This window comes from Rhinolophus ferrumequinum, chromosome 3, assembly GCF_004115265.2.
Source record: "Rhinolophus ferrumequinum isolate MPI-CBG mRhiFer1 chromosome 3, mRhiFer1_v1.p, whole genome shotgun sequence".
Taxonomy (NCBI): domain Eukaryota; kingdom Metazoa; phylum Chordata; class Mammalia; order Chiroptera; family Rhinolophidae; genus Rhinolophus; species Rhinolophus ferrumequinum.
This window is the reverse complement of record NC_046286.1, coordinates 45,621,355-45,635,679: the sequence shown is the minus strand read 5'-3', so window position 1 is coordinate 45,635,679 and position 14,325 is coordinate 45,621,355. Positions and strand designations below refer to the sequence as shown.

At 35.5% G+C, this 14,325-nt stretch overlaps 1 protein-coding gene and 1 long non-coding RNA gene across 3 annotated transcripts in view; one reads left to right on the top strand and one right to left on the bottom strand.

The window, feature by feature from the left end:
- The window catches only part of RNGTT (RNA guanylyltransferase and 5'-phosphatase), a 238,504-nt gene that overhangs the window by 158,346 nt on the left and 65,833 nt on the right, over positions 1 to 14,325 (top strand). The gene's annotated exons all lie outside the window — the stretch shown is intronic.
- LOC117020574 (uncharacterized) lies at positions 7,515 to 11,090 on the bottom strand. The gene is made up of 3 exons (XR_004422724.1): positions 10,965 to 11,090; positions 10,681 to 10,808; positions 7,515 to 7,711 (listed from the first exon to the last, which is right to left on the bottom strand). It is a non-coding gene; the product is annotated as an uncharacterized LOC117020574 (long non-coding RNA).

Below are 14,325 nucleotides of genomic sequence, written 5' to 3'. Positions count from 1 at the left end.
AGTCCTATTACTCTGCTGAGTAGAGTATTTTTTCTTTTGCTCAGATTTATTTAAAAAAGAGAATGATGAATTCTATTTGTCATGCTTATTTGAACAGGTGTTATTATTTTTAAGAATGAAGTTATAGTGGTAAAATATGTAGAATGTTGAAAAAGTGCTCTTGTATAAGAAAAGATTAAGTCAGCACGAATATAGCTATAAACTGTGTGGGGCAATGCTCTTTATTTCTTTGCTGAGCAGCGCCTTTTCTATCTCCCCCTCCCCCCACCTCTTTTGGAATGAAATGCTTTAACTCTTTTATTTACATTTCATTAAAAATTATTTTAAATAAGTGAAAATGGAGGTAAAATACTAATATAACCAACATTATTATGTAGTACATTCAGTGACTAAGCTGTTTGGCATATAGCGGGTCACATTTTGGGGGTATAACAATGGTTGTTTTCATCTTTTAGCAATGGCCCATAGTAACTGCTTTGGTTATCTTATTTGAAAATATTCTCATCATCCAAGTTATTAAGATCAGTGCTTCCTTGGGTTTCAGTCCTTTGAATGGTTGTCATATCAAATTCTTGGTTGTGTTTTATTTCCAGTGTGGGCTGGGAGAGGAAAGGAAAAGCTAGAGCTGACTTTCAGTTTCTCTGCCTGGCTATCTATTAGGTTAGTAATTCCTGGTAACTCTTTCATTTCGTCCTCCCAACTTCCTACAGAAAATCTTCCCAGGCCATCTACCAAATATAAATAACACAATCAATATATGATATCAAATATAAAGTAACAATAGTTACTCCTGCTATGAGTAACTAGCAGGAGAAAAGGAGCATGTGGTTTCAAAACATCTGCTTATGACCTCACTGGAGTCAAATTACTTTATTTCACTTACTAATTTACTAAACAGAGATTGGTATCACCTTTGTTTCATCATTTGGTTCTTTTGAGTTTAACTTTTATATTTATTCATTGTAAGTTATTGTTTAAATTAATGTATGTTATTCTTACTTGCCATTTCCCTGAGTTTATGTTATGATTAGCTTGTTACCTGGTAGATATCTCTGGGGAATATTGTATGGACTAAATACTGGTTAAATTCCTACTTTGAATCACAGTGAAGGTAGTGGGGAGAGAACTAATTCAAGTAACTTGAGAAGACAGTATTTGACTATAGATTCTCTGGAGGGATGGGATGCAGAGAACTGTAAACAAGTCTTTTTTTAGTAAGTGTGTTTTTTTACAGGGCTATGGGTATAGAATTACTCTTTTATCCATGCATATACCTTTTATTTCAAGAATATTTTGGGGGCATCTTGTATTGTATATTGTTATTTAATCTGTCATCTAATTTAAATTTAACAGCATTTATATATTCCAAGATTCATTGCCTACCACCTTTCTCTTTCCTTTCTCTTTCCTTCATTTTCACTTTCTTGTCCCGATTCATTTGTTCTTTGGATAGTTGCTTAAGTACTTTTCTCAGATGGAGCTATGTAGGTTATTACTCTGAGTTCTTGCAGGTATCTTTCTTTTTCCTGACAGGTTAATATGTCTTACCTGAGTATAGAGTTCTTGAGGTGCAGTTGTTTTCTTTCTTTTTTATTGTCTTTTGGCTCCAGTGTTAAAGATGAGAAATCTAGCATCAGTTTGATTCTTTTTCTATCCTTTTTGGGTTACCTTGCTCTTATTTTTCTTTATTGGCTCACTGAGGCTCAAGCCTGGTTTTTGGAATGCTGTAAATGGTGCCATTGCGTCCACACAGGAAGAAAATATATGTGTTCTTTATTCCAGTGCATCAGTTAGGTAGAGGCTTCCAGTTCCCCGCACTAAACAACTGGGGGAAACCTCCTGACTCTACATTCTCCCACCTTAAGCCTCAGACATTTTCAGCCGTAGTTCCCAGCAGGCCAGGAAGGTCAAGCGCGTAGCCTGGGGCCAATGTTCACCTTATCTGTAGGATTTTCAAGTTTCTGTGGTATATGCTTTTCTCATGATTTGCTAATTTTCAGTCTTGGGGCTCCTCCCCAGCCTATGGTGGAGAAGCCACCAATCACTTGTCTTGTCGGAAAGCCCTGACTTTTACCCAGAAGACACTTGGCTTAAGGGCTGATAAGTTGGAGTTGGATATGAAGAGTCACACATGTTTAAATCATCATCTTCCTAGGATTTTTAATCTTTTTAATTTTCAAGTAGTCTTTCTCTTCTGTTTTTTTTTTAAACTTTCATTATTTATTTTTGTATTTTTTTATTTAATTTCTTGGGTTTTTTTTTGTTTTTTAGTTTAAGGTGTTCAAAACAATGTAATAGTTAGACATTTACACCCGTTACAAAGAATTGCTTGTTTTATAAATTATGATCACCAAAATGTTCCTGAATTAACCCTCTTCCCCACCTCCAGCATCCCTGGAAGTCAGCTCAGACTGCTATAACAGAATACCATAAACTGGGTGGCTTAAATAACATTTGTTTCTCATGGCCTGGAAGCTGGACGTCTGAGATCAGGGTGCCGGCAGGGTGGGGTTCTGGTAAAGGGCCTTCTTCTGAGTTGCTCACTACTCAATATCCTTACATGGTAGAAAACGAGAAAGGTACCTTTCTGGCCTCTTCTTATAAGGGCATTAAACTTATTCATGAGGATTCTACTTGATTACCTCCCAAAAGCCTACCTCAAAATATCACCACACTGGGGATTAGATTTCAACGTAAGAATTTTGAGGGAACACAAAACTTTCAGTCCATAACTCAAGGAATAGAGATTTTCCTTATGGTCTAATACTGTAGTTCTTTTTTAACTTCTATTTGTAATCACCTTAAGTTTGTCAAAGGCCTTTTAAATCCATATTCTCCTAAAGATCTGATCCGAGAGTAAAACTCTTTCTCTTGAGACTCCCATGTGTAAGACAAGAAGCTCAGTAAGTTCTTCAGTTACTTGCCTGCTTCCTTTGCTTTGTGAGTATGATTTATGACTTTGGATATAAATCATGTGCATTGTGTTTTTATTGTTTCTTTATATATTTTTCAAAAAGTTTGTTGGAATTTATATTTTAATTATATAATCAGATTTTAAGTAATAATTTAAACTCATCACTATTTTAACTGTTTATCTGGTGCTCCTTGATAGTCATTTCATACCTTGATATTCTTTTTTTTTTTTTTCAGAAGTTTTCTCTCAGTTCAAGTATATTTTCACATACTGTTTTTGAGGAGTATGTTTATTTAGTATTTTTTCATAACCAGAAATCTTTCTATATGGTTTAATTTGCAAACAAAAATTTTAAAAATGCATTACCTGAATGTTAGGGGGAATTAAAAGGTTATGTTACAACAGCTGTCATGGATTTGTGTTTTTATTAAAATCCTAAAAGTTAATTTGAAATACTAATGCTATTATTTTTATTTACTTTTTTCCTAAGAAATTTTTTCTTTAGACAGTTTAAAACACTTTTTTTGCTGTTAGAATCTTTATTATTGTTTTTAGGACATCAGAAATCTTTAACTTGTTCTTGAAAAGTAGAGAATATCCATTTACTCCTAATAATATAGTTCTCTGAGTTTGTATTGTATACATAAAGGAGAGTTATTTTCCATGGCATTGCATTTGTCTACTGCAGAAACAGTTGTGTTTTTAATAAAAATATTACTAAGCTTTAGTAAAATGAAACACCTTGTAGTTGAATGGCTTATATAATTATGGGTGAAATTTTAAAAATTAGCAATTTGTTACAGTTTGTTGTATTAGGATTTGGCCTGAGGTACTTACGAAGTTACACTATGTATTTATTGCTAAACACTTCAAGTTCAAATTCTTGTTTATATCTTAAGGGTAAAAGGAGGAAAGATTTGAGTTACTGTGCATTTCTCAATTAAAATCAATTATGGAATAAATTAAATAGCTCTGATTATTAAAATAATTGCAAAATAATTAGTAATAAGATTATATTCTTTAAACTTTCACAGTCGGTTTTGAACCAAGCCATTTAATTTGGTTTAAAGAGTTAATTATGACAGGAGGATATTTAATATCCTCTAGCGTATGACAGCTTCAAAATATAAATATGGTAATTTATTGTAAAAAGAAGAAAGCTAGGGCATGTCATTGTTAATGCAGTCCTTTTATCTCTGGAAAATGGAACTCATTTTAAGCTTTGAATCTCAGGGGAAGGAATATGGGGGGAGGGTATGGAAGCAGCTCATTTTGTTCTTTGTGTACGTAAGAAAACTATCTTAGCAAACTGGACTTCCAAGTGTTGAATAATGGGATAGTAGGAACTGTTATGATCCAAGATTTCTGCAGAGCTACATAGAGTGGTGGTGCTACTGGCTGTTTTTAATATTGAATTTTATTATATTGGCACCTGTTATTAATGAACTTTGTTTTAAAAAATTATACTTAATTATAGGAAATGCATTTCCCAGTGTAATAGCACTTAAGCTTTAGATTTTTCTAAATATTCATATACTCTACTAGTATTGTTCAATGTAAACCTATAGATTTAACAATTGTATTATAATAAATTACCACCTTAATATGCTTTTGATTAGAAACCTCTGTCAGCTGGAAGTTTTCTATATCTTCCAAAGATATTTCGTGTTTATATTGATAAACAGAAGCTATTGCAGGTATCATGTTTTCAGTCATCAAAAGAAGTCTAGATTATGCAGCTTTTATGAAAAGTACATTTTTATTCTCATTGAATTATTTGAAAATTGACTGTCTAAATTACATGTAAGTTAATATATTAGTATCAAGAATATTTTTACTGAGCATTATACATTTACATGAGTTCCTCGGATATCAAATTTACCTCTTTTGGGTGATCTTTTAATTTTTATAAGTAGAGCCGGAGTATGTATTATTTAGATTTGAAAATTGCTTAGCCACTTAGATATGGGTTTATTTTAGAAAGTAGATCGTATTACACTCAAGGGATTTTAGAATAAATTAACTGTAAATTACATGAATTCATTACTAAGAAACAAAGACCTTTATTCATCTTTTTCAGAGTCTAGTTTATTAAAAAAAACCACTATCCTACTTCCATTTGCTTTTAGATTTTCAGCATAGTAAATAGCATTGCTAGTTAAAACTGATTAATTGCTATTCAGTAAGCATTGATTGAAAACCATTATGTGCGAACTATGATGGTAGGTGCTCGGAATAAAAAGATAGATAAGCCCCAGTGTGAAGGTGTGAGTAGCATGAGGGAGGAGACAGATTAGATAAACATCAGTGTGGCAAATGCTGTTCTATCAGTGTTAATAAAGTACTACAGGAGCCTAGACATCTTACATTTCATATACAAATATTTTAATTTTCATAATAGCACAAATAAGGTTCCAGAAAAGATGGTTCATTTGACTAGAAGGTTGTAAATATATAGGCATGACATTTAAGACATCAAGTATCACTGAAAGAAGTTACGAAATCACATGGAATATGTATTGACTAACCAGAGTCTATAGAGATGGAGCTTGAATAAAGTAGGCCAAGACGAGATTGTGATAGACCACGAGGAAACAATAGCAAGAGTAAAGCCAAAGTAAAGCATTAGGACCGATCTTGGGGAATTAGTAAAGATTATAGAAAGAATTGATATTATCTATGTTTTAGAAAGTAACTCTGGCTTGAAGATAGAGTTTGCCAACGTATTCCAACCAGTTTCACAAGCCAGAAACCTGTAAGTCCCTTTTGTCACCCTTACCTGGTTATCCAGGGAAGTCCTGTCAGTTTTATTTCCTAGAGATGGCTTAAATCTGTTGACAGTCCCCTGTTCCATAGACATGATCTTAGTTCAAAGTAGCATTATATTACTGGACTATTGCAATAGGTCCTACTGGGCTACCCTTGTTCTTACCTAGTACATTGTTTGGCACTGGTAGACATTATTGGGAAATCTGCCAGCTCCCCTTGCCTCCCTTTTAGTTAGTGTTTGCATGGGGTAGTAGGTTGAATTGTGCCCTTCAAAGAGGTATGTTGACTACTCTGGTACCTGTGCTTGTGACACTGTTTGGAAATAAAGTCTTTGTAGGTGTAATTAAGGTGTAGGTTATAGATGAGGACAGACTGGAGTAGGGTGGGCCCTTGGTCCAGTATGGCTGGTGTCACGAAATGAGATATAATAAGAGGAAGAGATACAGAGATACATGAGGAGAGAATGCCATGGATGATGGAGGCAGAGATTGAACTGCTGCAGCTATAAGCCAAAAGAGTGCCAAGGATTGCCGGCAAACCCCTGAAGCTAGAACGAGGCAAGAAACGATTCTGTCCTACAGGTTTCAGAGGGAGCGTGACCCTGTCAACATCTTGATTTCAGACTTCTAACCTCCAGAACTGTGAGGCAATAAATTTTTGTTGTTTTAAGCCACCCGGTTTGTAGTACATACTTTGTTACAGAAGCCCTAGGAAACAAATACACTGATATATATTGTTTTATCCTCTAACTTCAATCTCTTTTCTTATATTTTAGATTTATCTCTTGTAAACAGCATTTTAAGCTGGATTTATTATTTTTTGGTTATACTTTAACAGTATCTTTCAAGTGGAGTATTTTGTTTATTTACAGGTATTTTAATTAGTCGTCTATATGAAATTTTTTTTACCATCTTATTTCATTTGTCCCATCTTTTCTGTATTTATTTTCCTCTTCTTTCTTGCCTTTCATTTAGATAGACTTTTTTCTCGTTTGTTTTGTTTTTCTCCCTCCTCAATTTGAAAGTTTGTTCTTTTGCTGGTTATATGCCCTGCATTATTTCACTTTATGGACTTTAGCTTTTAATTTGAGGGAAGTAGGAGGTATTGCAAGGTTTGGGGATGAAAATTGACACGATTTGACTTATATTTTATAAGATCCCTCTGGCTGCTATCATGAGAATGGTCAGGGAAACCAAGGAAGAGGTTATTGCAGGAATCCAGGCAAGAGTTCTCGTGACTTAGGACTAGTGCGATAACATTGGTGAGGATGAGAAATGGTCAAAATCTGAATAGCCTCTGAAGTCATAGTGTGGTGATTTTCTTTTGTCAAATTCACTAAACTATAATTATATTTTAGTAGATATCAGGTTAGAGCTGGCCTCTAGAAATATATGCTACTTGGAAGGCAGAAGTGTAGCAGCAGCTACACTTCTGATGTGCACGTTATCATTGCTCTTCTGGTTTAGCTCATTGGCATAGGACAACAGTTGTTCCTATAGCAGTTGGCCCCTCCCCGAATCCCATTTCCTCCTTTAGCTTCTCTGAGTCACAAGCCAGGTGCATGTGCAGCTATGTAGGAAAGAGAAATGCATTCTTCTTGCAGGTCATCTTTATTATCAAGTGTAGGTGCAGTAAAAAATAGACATGGGTTTCAGTTTGTCCTCGTGAGCTCCATTTATTCTTGGTTATTCCACGTTTCCCCAATTCATACCCAGATTTTCTTCCCAACCGTCTGCCGTGCTGTCATCCATTTCAAGTCCACCATCAAACACAGAGGCAACAGGCTTTCACAGACTTCTTCACATGCATTCTTTAATGGTACTTTGTTAGTGACTTCTCTCTGATTCTCCAATCATCTCCTTGTTGATCTTTCCTCCTTAGCTTCTTCCACGATAGTGTAAGGTCTTATCCTTCTAATAAAATCCTGATTCCATATCACTGGACGGTTCTACTCCCCAGGTTAAACCATAACTGATGTATAGAGCCGACAGGATTTTTGCCTGAGCACTAGGATGAAGTTGCCGCCATCTGAGAATGGGGAGGAATGTGGGAAGAGTAGATTTAGGAAGAAAAGTTGATAGTTCCGTTTTGAATATGTAGAGTTTGATAGTGTAATAGTTAACCATCTTTATATGTCAAGTGGCTGATGAGTATAGTGAGTTTAGAATTTTGGAGATATATTTGGACATTATAGATGGAATTTAAAACAATGAGACTGGATGGTATAGCCACAGGAAGAAACGTAGATAAGGAAGAGGATGAAGGATTGAGCTCTCCGGCCTGTCCACATTCACAGGCTGGGGCAAAGAAGAATCAGCAAAGAAGTCGTTGGAAAAATTAAGGAATTGGAAGTGACTGACATTGGTCAAATAATGCCCAAATGTCGAATTAATGAGAACTGAGATTGACCTTTGGATTCAAGTTTTTACTGTTCAGCTTGTTTTTTTTTGACCTGGTATGATGTAATTTGTCTTTCGTACCACATTTTTATGTGTCCTGAGGTCTATCCAGGATAGTTATTTTGCATTGACCTGTGAGTATTGAAAAATCTGTTGTGCTTTAAATTCTGAAATTGGCAAGTTACCAATTATTCTTGTCTTTCTTGTGAGAAAATTATGAATATTTTACTAGATTCCTTTCAATTTACTAAATTTACTGTCTTTAAATGAATTATAATTACCTATCACTTTGGGCAACCAGTCCATCAAGATAACTCTTTCTCTTTTTCCCCTCTATGTGGTCTTTGGTTATTTCCATTGTTTTTTCTATTGTCAGTCCAAATATATATTAGAAAAGAAAGTTATCAAGCTCAGCATTCAATTTTGATGTTTAGCTGGTAAGTTTTCTAACAATAATAGAATTTTGAACCTGGTACCAGAACCTATATTTAAATTCACTAGTTATTGTCCCATATCTTAACTTTGACAAGGTCAAGCTGAAGTTTCATGGGAGGTCAATTCCTAGACTTTCTGCTGGGCTGCTGATTGGAAAGAGTAGACTAAAGTGGTTTTCCTTGTTGGGGACTTTTGTCCTCCTGGATACATACAACTTTGTGGATTTCCTCTGAGGAGAAGGAAGAGTACTCACCACTATATTCACTTCTGTCTCTCCCCTGACATATTCTCTTTCCTATGCCTTCCCTACTCCCTAAGAATATAGGTTGCCAGAAAGGTGTAGCATTCTTTAATCTGATACTGGCTATATACTGGGGAGAACGAAGAAAGTCCTGTGTTTCCCTATCTGATCAGAGAAACAGCAGTCCTTCTAGTATGTAAAGAAAGGGGAATGGTGGAAGGTAAGACTAGCCACATAATGAAATGTACCATGGTTATGATAACCTAATAAGGCTTTAGTTTACTGCAAAGAAGTCAGTTAAGCTATTCCAATATTCTTTATTCTCCACTAAGTGCCATATGTTTTTTGGTTTGGCAATCTTTATATATAGTTGCCTACCTTGCCTATATCATGTAACCCTTTCAACCTTAACTTTTCTTATCTGAAAAATGAGGACATTGGAAAGATCATTCTAAAGTAACTTTCTTTTCTAAAGTTTTATGATTGACTACATACAGTTTATTTTTATTATTTGCAGATTTGCAGTTCGCCTACTCACTAAAATTTGTAACCTCAAAAAGAGTACTTGCAGTGTTTTCACAGTCATTCATGGACCTGAGCAGATTGACAAAAAATTGGCATCGTTTGATGTACATGTTCTAGCTGAGGTTGAGCAAGGCAGTGCTCTGCTTTCTTGTCCCAACTCTCATGCTGTATACAAGTGTCCTTTCTAATGTGCTATGTTTTTCACATTTTTGTGCTTTTGTGTTGGAGGTTTTGCTGTGTAAATGGCCTCCAAGTGTAGTACTAAAGTGCTACTTAGTGTTCCCAAGGACAGGAAAGCTGTGATGTGCCTTTTGGAGAAAATACGTGTGTTAAATAAGCTTCATTCAGGCATGAGTTACAGTGCTGTTGGCTGTGAGTTCAATATTAGTAAATCAACAATACGTACTAAATAAAGTGTCTTTAAACAGAAACACACAGAAAACAAGGTTATGTAGTAATTGGTTGGTAAAAATATTATGATCAGAGGCTGGTAGGAACCTAATGCTATATTTCCCCTAGGAGCAATGCTTCAGTATTCACTAATTTAGTATTCCTAAGTTGGCAGAACATAACTACTGTGAGTAACAAGAATGGACTGAATGTTTTTTCTTTTATCTTGTCCTATGCTCCTTGGAAGAATAAGCTCTTGTTCTTTTTTCCCTCAGACCTACCATTCTGTACATTGGTAACACAGTAAATATCTTTTCAATGAATAAATGAATCTTTGTATCTCTCACATCCCGAAAATAAGACCTAGCCGAACAATCAGCTCTAATGTGTCTTTTGGAGCAAAAATTAATATAAGACTTGGTCTTATATCACATCACATCACATCACATCAATCATATCACATCACATCACACCTGGTCTTATATTACAGGAAAATAAGACCAGGTCTTATATTAATTTTTGCTCCAAAAGACGCATTAGAGCTGATTGTCCGGTTAAGTCTTATTTTTAGGGAAACATGGTATGAGGAAAACTATCAAACACCTTTGAAAGTCCCCCAAATAGAGTTAAACATTTGGAAAGAGAGAACGTGTTCTTGGATAGAAAAATTCAACATAAGAATGTCAATTCTGCCTGAGCTAATTTATAAATCTAACCCAATTTCAATAAAAATACCATTAATTCCCTCCTACCCCGGGGTGACATGAGTTGATTATATAGTTTATTTGGAAGGATAAAAAGCAAGCAAAAATCATTAGGAGTATCCTGATGAAAGAATACCTGGGATCTTTTGGTTCTACAGTATGTCAGAGAGAAGGAGAATGGAAGTACGCTGAGAAAGCCCTGTGAAGATATACTGTTAACTCTATCTGGTAAACAAACTGCTTCTGTAGTTCCTTATAGGTTGGTAGGAGAAAAAGACATTAACCAGGTTAAGAATTGCTTACCAGAATCAAAGGCTGTGCTGATATGCTCCAGTAGATAGCTGGAAAAACAGCTGCAATTGGAGGCACCACCTGATTACAGTAGTCCACAGTCATTCTCCAAGGCCCATCTGATACATGCACATGTCAAACTGGTGAGTTAAATGAGAATGTGATAGATATTACTATTCCTGCCTTTTTCAAGTTTTAATGGTAACACTAATCTCTTTAGTGCCCCCAAGGATACAGTATTATTTCTGGGGTTACTGTCTTGTTATGCAGGGGAAGTGCCAGGAGCCTCTACTTACCCTTTTCTGTTATAATGACCCTTAGCACAAGGGTAAGAGAGTGCCTGTGGAGATTCTGCCAGATGCCAGGTATGTCTATTCCAATTATGTATTCAGGAACAAGAGAAATAATGCAAGGTGAGTCTGTGGACTAACTGGGTTCACTGTGAGTCACACTTGTGCTAAGACTTCACCTGTCACTTGACCTCGTTAAGTCCTCCCTTTGACTTGTGGGCCATAGTGTTTTGTGTCTCCAAGAATTAGCATCAGTTCCCCAGAGTCAGTGTGTAGTAATCTCGGAAAGGTCGGAATATTTATTTTTCTCCATGGCACAGTTGCTGTATGAAAAAGTCACAGGCTTCTCTGGGGAGGGTTTGGTAGAAAATTGTTGTAACACTGCAGGGTCTTTTCTTAAAGGGAACTTGCCTCCCTTTCTATCAAGGGTTTTTGGGTTTGGGTACTGGCTTAGATCTGAAAACTGGGTGAGAGGGTAGCAACATGCTGCTACGGTTGGACTACAGAAAGCAGGAATGTGGTGACAAACTTTGCTGTAGAATGTGGGAAAACCAGAGCCAATCTGCTGGAAGCCATTCTTTGGTGGTGGAGAAACTTACCAGGATGTCAGTAAACTACCTGGTCTGCTGGGCCTCTGAGGTGAGTGCCACCAGGCTTTCCACACAGTGTGCAACTGACAGCTGCACCACAGGAAAAAAGCACACCAGAACCTATGCTATGGCCTTGGGGTGGCCCTTCACTGCTCCATATTGACAAAGCCTGACACTGCACCAGCTGGGGAAGGAGAAATGTTACAGGGTCCTGATCCTGCATCACAGAGCAGAATGAGAAGGGTGGATTTGGGGCTAGGAGGCAGTAAGCTGATAACTGGCACAATTACGGGTGATAACCGCCACTTATATTTAGAGGATGTAAGGAGACGAAGTGATTATTTTGAAAACTGATAAAGAATCAAGCCTTTTCTTCTGTCTTTCCTGTACAAATATACCTCAGTTAAGCAAATAATCAGTGATGATATGTTTCTCTTTTTCAAGCTTTTTGTTTTTTTAGTCAAGTAATGAAGAATGATAGACTATCACCATTTTGCAACTCCTAATAAATTTAGGCCATCACTTTCCAATAGAAATATAATGTGAGTCCACGTATGTAATTAAAATTTTTCTAATCACTACAGTAAAAAAAGGAGATGAAATTAATTTTAATACTATATTTTATTTAACTCAGTATATCTAAAATATTGCTATTTCAACATGGTAACGATATAAAAAATATTAACAAGATGGTTCGTATTCCTTTTTTGTTCTAAGTCTTTGAAATTCAATATGTTATTTTATACTTACAGCACATCTGTAATCCAAATGTTGGATTAGCAACATTTCAGGTGCCCAGTAGTCATCTTTGGCTAGTGACTGCTATCCTGGATAGTTCTGATCCAGGCAGTGATCATCAGCAAAAGAGAAAATGAAATGCTTTAGCATTAACATCACAGAAAGCGATAAGAGACATTGTGTGCTTCCTGGTGGGAGTGCAAGACCTCCTATGAAGTAGTTATGCCAAAATAAATAAATGAGCTTATATGAACCTCATTAAGCAACTAGCTCTAACGAGCTGTTTTCAAGAAGTACAGTGGAATAGAGGAGCATGTAAAACTACACTGTGGTGATAGAAAAAAACAAAATCCAGACTGTAAGGTACTCTACACAATAGACTTGGTTTCTTTAAAAGACAAAATGGCAAAGGCAGGGGACAAGGTGAGAACCAAAAGAGGCTTCAGTGATTTATTAATCAGTTGAAATGTAGGTGCTTTCTTTGGATTCTGCTTCTGTTGAAAAAAAAAAATTAGACAATAGGAAAAGTTCAAACACAAACTAGATATGTAATGATAGGACAATTGGCTTTTTTAGATGGGATAAGGGTATTCTAGTTATAATTTAAAACAACAGAGTTAGAAATAAAAACAAGAGTTATACAAATACATACTGAAATATATGTGGGTGAAACTGTATCATATCTGGACTTTTCTTCAAAATAATTTGAAGGTGTGAGTGAGCATGTGGGGATAATAAATGAAACAAGATTCACCGGGAGTTGATGTTTGTCGCAACTAGGTTTACATGACATTCATTGTGGTGTACTCCTTTTTTGTACTTTTCAATGTGTTTGAAATTTTCCGTAACAAAATATTCTTCTAAATCTGTGAAATTCAGATTCAAAATTAGGAAGAAAAAATTAACTTTTTAGTTTGAAATAATTTTAAACTTAGAGAAAATTTGCAAAAATAGTGCAGAGGCAGAGGCCCCATACACCGTTCACTCGTCTTGTGCCTGGTTTTTTCTGGACTTGGCCCCATGTGTCTCTTCCCTTTGCTGATTTTACTCTGCTTCCTTTTGCTGTAATAAACCATAACCATGACTATAACAACTGAGTCCTGTGATTCCTCCTAGCGAATGATTGAGCCTGAAGGTGTTCTTGGGGACACCCAACATGGTACCTAAATTTGGGGTTGTCCAGTATTTTCTAGTGATTAGGTTGAGGTTATGCATTATTTTCAATAGTACAGACACGATAGGCGCTTCTCTGCATCACATCAGAGTAGATGATACCGAAATGCCATGGTACTGGTGATGCTCTTTGATCACTTGGTTAAGGTGGTGTCTGCTGGATTTCTTCTCTGTAAAGTTGGTGCTTTCCTTTTTGTAATTAATAAATTCTTGGGGAAGATGCTTTTAGTCTATGCAAATACTCTTGTTTCTTCTCAAACTTTCATTCATTAGTTTTAGCTTCCATTGGTAGATCCTGCCTGCAACCATTATTACTGCAGTGTTCTAATGGTAATTTTCTATTTCCAGAAATTTTTTGTCTTAATCTCTAAATAGACTGGGAACTACATATACATAGAAATAATGTTTTATTTGCAACCAAAATATTCATAATTTGATAAATTTCTTAGCTTATTATTTATATTAAGCATCTTATAAAGAAAATGAAAGCTGTTTTGTTAACTTCCTAAATTCTGTAGGTTTATCTCATTTTAGTAAATAAAACCATCCTTTTCAAAGTATTGCCCTGTTATAACAGATTATTACAATCTTGAGATTTAAATAATTTTCTCCCAAATTACTCACCATGTTTGATTATTAGTTGCAATTACAACACATTGAAATTCTTGTCTTATGAAATTCTTGTTAATCTCATATCATAACATAAAGAGCTATTTATATTTATTAACAGAAATAAGATTCTCCTGGGAAAAAGAGCCAGTGTAATGATCAGTTTTTCTCTCCCTCTTCTGTATTTATAAAGAGAGTGGTAAGAATGATCCTATTCTTATCAACTATTTTAGAACAAACAGTTACTGGTTGTTTAC